Below are 4,910 nucleotides of genomic sequence, written 5' to 3' on the forward strand. Positions count from 1 at the left end.
GTTTATAATTCTTTCAAGCCACCTACGATGTAAAGTAAAGTTTGAATTCAATTTAAACATTTTTTGCCATTTAATATTTGTTAAGTCAAAGAAATTGTTAAAGATTTTTAGTATATGTTCATTCAAAAGTATATGGTTCGATGTGACACAGTTGAATTACCATTCATTTTGTGTCAGAACAAACTAACAACCTTTAACTTTTTTAATGGTACTATTGATATAATAATAATAATGATACTATTTTGTAAAGTACATATATATACCCACTATGTGGGCGAGCATCTGTTAAGTATATCGACCAGTTTGCATGTTTAAAATCAATAGCCACTGACTGCTAATTTACAAAGATAAATGTATTGGCAAATTTAAAGTATACTTCTTTCTAATTGGACAAAAAAATTGTTGACCATTATTGTCAGAGAACATGCAAGTTGTTCAAGGATTGATCCCAACTAAAGATGCTCAATATGTAATAGCCAGGGCTTCTAAAACTTTGGAATTTAAAACACACACGCTTAAAAAACAAAACAAAAACACAAAAAATGTCAATAATAATATAATTTCGATCCAAAACGACTAAAATTAGTCAGTAAAATTTGAAGAAATTGTGATAATTATACAAACTTTCTTGGGTCATTCACAAAATAGTCGTTTTTAGAAACCCTCAGTAGTAGCTTTTGTTCATTTCTGGTCTTCTAAACCATTAAGTGGGCAGGGTAAGAGACGTCTAGTGGTAAAGGTGTAGAGAGTGGTGTAGATGTATTTGTGTCCGCCTCTCTTTCAAGAGATTGTGGGTTTGATCCCCTCCAGGGTGAGAGTGGTGTAGATGTATTTGTGTCCACCTCTCTTTCAAGAGGTTGTGGGTTTGATCCCCTCCAGGGTGAGAGTGGTGTAGATGTATTTGTGTCCACCTCTCTTTCAAGAGATTGTGGGTTTGATCCCCTCCAGGGTGAGAGTGGTGTAGATGTATTTGTGTCCACCTCTCTTTCAAGAGGTTGTGGGTTTGATCCCCTCCAGGGTGAGAGTGGTATAGATGTATTTGTGTCCACCTCTCTTTCAAGAGATTGTGGGTTTAATCCCCTCCAGGGTGAGAGTGGTGTAGATGTTTTTGTGTCCACCTCTCTTTCAAGAGATTGTGGGTTTGATCCCCTCCAGGGTGAGAGTAGTGTAGATGTATTTGTGTCCACCTCTCTTTCAAGAGATGGTGGGTTTGATCCCCTCCAGGGTGAGAGTGGTGTAGATGTTTTTGTGTCCACCTCTCTCTCAAGAGGTTGTGGGTTCTCCAAAGTGAGAAAAAATTGGCAGTAATAAACTGAATGCAAATGACGAGAGAAAAAAGGGCAACAACGGCTCAAAAACGATTGTTCAGTAACGATAATCAGTTACTTGAGTTGAACCTATAACAATAGTCAAAGTGGAACCGAATCCCGACACTAAGTGCATGACATACTCTGTTCTTGTGAAACCAGGGCAGATTGTCTCCCATGTATCTGTGCTTAACCAGAGGTTTATTAATTATTTTGAAAAGAGCAATCTGGATATTGGACAAATTCCGACTTCTGTTTCTTACTCAGTCGTTCTCTCTTTCCATCTGCTGTGTATTCAACGAAACAAAAGGGCTACTTTGGTAATAATTACATAGCAACTTCATGAGTTTTCTGAGAGGTTGATCAATATCTGAATTATAAAAATATAATTACTATCATTTTTGTGTTGCTAAAGGAGGATCATGGGACATATCATTTTTTTGTTTCTTTGTTGTTGTGTATATTGTGGCTTTGAATGTATGTTTATAAATAGGTTTATATGCCATTTAGAACGTCTGCAGGAGAAAAACATTCAACACGAGTTTGAACATTTTTAAGATGTATGACCAAGAATCATTCTATAAAGGCAGAATTGCCATCAGTGTAAAATTCTATTTGACTTGATGATCTAATATAAGGGGAATAGAGAAAATGTGCATGAACATATATCAGTTTTGGGAATAACCCAAGAAATAGCAAATTTCAAAAGATGACTTAATTGTGAAAAATGTCATAAACTTAGTGGTAGTACTTCTCAGTATCATTATTACATGTATGTATGATATACTTCAGGTAAACATCATGTAATGCATCAGTCAATTGTAACCACTCCCCCCCCACCCACAGGTCTGGGGAATAGCGGAGACTTTGACTTTCGGTCCAGCCAATCCTAGGTAAAATCTCCTTCCTGTGGAGACAAACCACTGGTAAAATCCCTGCAAAATGCCCCCGCATCCCGGGGACACCCTAGGTTAGGCCCATTTCCCGCTATTTTCGATGAAAACATAATCACCACATTTACTCGGCACTGCGGGGCCACTTGGAAGGTAAAAACATGGCCCATTTCCCCCGCTATCCCCGGTATACTCCCTGGAAGTGGGGAGGCCATGGTTTTAATTGACTGGTACATTGATTAAATCATCGAAAGGCTTGACATTTAATTTTAGACAAAATTCATATTAGGCACAGTTTCTTTTTTCTACTAATATACATGAAGTAAACACTTCTATTTATCATGTTATCGGACAATTATCTGGGACTACATCTTATTCTTTATTTATCTATTGATTTATCTTCCATCTTTGTACTTTAGATGTCAGTTATGTCAGCCAACAATCCATACCTTTAATTACTGTACGCCCCAGCTGAGACTGCTGCAAGGATGACCAGACTGACCATTGCAGTCCCGTGGTGGTCACTGCACTTGACCATCTGATTACAGGACAGATCTCCGGCCAAATGACCAGTAACCATAATGACCAGTGCACTGCAGTGTCACTTAATTAAACATCTTCTTTAAGGCAAAAAAACAGTATTTTATGGGGGATGTGTGTGTGTGGGGGGAAAACAAGAACTTCTTTTCCAAATTGAATATTGAAAAAGTTAAGAAATGACTTAAGAAGTTTGTGAATTACCGCCCCAGCAGGGCTGGTTCCGTGTATTCATTAAACGTCATTTCCTAACTAATGTCAATTTCCTTTCAAAGTGAAATCAGAAGATTTAGATAAAAGTGTTTTTTTTCCATAGAAGTTTGAATTTTGTTAAGAGTATTGTGAAAGTAAAATATTTTTGACAATATTAAGTTTTAATTATGCCCCCCTTAGAAGAAGAGGGGTATATTGCTTTGCACAGGCATGTCGGTATGTCGGTCGGTCGGTCCGTCGGTAGACCAAAGCTTGTCCGAGTGATAACTCAACAATTCCTGGATGTATGGTCATCATACTTGACATGGAGGTTGGGCCTGACCAGTAGATGACCCCTATGGCTTTGGGGGTCATTGGGCCAAAGGTCAAGGTCACTGTGATCTTGAATGGTAAAAGGTTGTTCTAGTGATAACTCGACATAGCCTGCACCCATGGCCCTCATACTTAACATGAAGGTTGGGCCTGTCCAGTAGATGATCCCTATTGATTTAAGGGCACATCGGGTCAAAGGTCAAGGTCACTGTGACCTTTAATGTTAAATAATTTTAAAGCTTGTCCGAATGATAACTCAACAATGCCTAGACCTATGGTCATCAAACTTGATATGGATGTTGGGCCTGACCAATAGATGACCCCTATTGTTTTTGGGGGTCATCGGGCCAAAGGTCATGGTCACAGTGACCTTAAATGGTAAAAGGTTGTCTGAGTGATAAATTGACAATGCCTGCACCCATGGCCCTCATACTTGACATGGAGGTTGGGCCTGACCAGTAGATGACCCCTATTTTTTGGGGGATCATCGGGCCAAAGGTCAAAGTCACAGTGATCTTGAATGGTAAAAGGTTGTCTGTGTGATAACTCAACAATGCCTGCTCCTATGGCCCTCATACTTGACATGGAGGTTGGGCCTGACCAGTAGATGACCCCTATTGTTTTTGGGGGTCATCGGGCCAAAGGTCAAGGTCACAGTGATCTTGAATGGTAAAAGGTTGTCCGAATGATAATTCAACAATGCCTGCACCCATGGCCCTCAAACTTGACTTGGACGTTGAGCCTGACCAGTACATGACCCCTATTGATTTTAGGGGTCAAAGGTCAAGGTCACAGTGACCTGAAAGTAAACCCGACAATTCCTGGACCTATGGTCATCAAACTTGACATGAAGGGTGGGCCTGACCAGTATATGACCCCTCTTGACTTTTGGGGTCATCGGGCCAAGGTCAAGGTCACAGTAACACTTAACACAAAAAAATCAACAAATTTTCTCCCAGTGATATCTCAACAATGCCTGAACCTATGATCATCAAACTTGACATGGAAGTTGGGCCTGACCAGAAGATGACCCTTTTTGATTTTAGTAGTCATCGAGTCAAAGGTCAAGTTAACAGTGACCTTGAATGCGAAAATGTTTCGAGTGATAACTCGACAATGCCTGCACCCATGGCTCTCAAACTCGACTTGATGTTGCGTCTGATCTGTACATGACCCCTTATGATTTTAGTGGTCACGGGTCAAAGGTCAAGGTCATAGTGACCTTGAACGAAAAAATCTTGTCTGTTTGATAACTTGTCAATGCCTGCATCCATGGCCCTCAAACTTGACATTTAGATTTTTTGTGACCAGCTGATGACTCCTAAAAGGTCATGGTCCTAACACACTCTTTCCTCACACTTTGAATGGTCATAATCTTAAAACTGTCTCAACGGCATCCAATGTCAGTGACAATCCAGCTGTCATTTCGGTCCATGCATATTTCATTCAATTGTCCATATAATCCTGACAACATGGCGCTCAGGGGGGCATAATGTTTGACAAACATCTCTTGTTATATCAAATGACCAGTGAAGTACTTAACTCAGGAAAATGATTTTAATTAGGAATTGACCAAAAAGATGTATTATGAATACAGGCCCTCGTCTAACGATGTCTGGCTAATGTTAATTCCAGGGTATACATCCCC

Source organism: Mya arenaria, chromosome 17 (genome assembly GCF_026914265.1).
Source record: "Mya arenaria isolate MELC-2E11 chromosome 17, ASM2691426v1".
Taxonomy (NCBI): Eukaryota; Metazoa; Mollusca; class Bivalvia; order Myida; family Myidae; genus Mya; species Mya arenaria.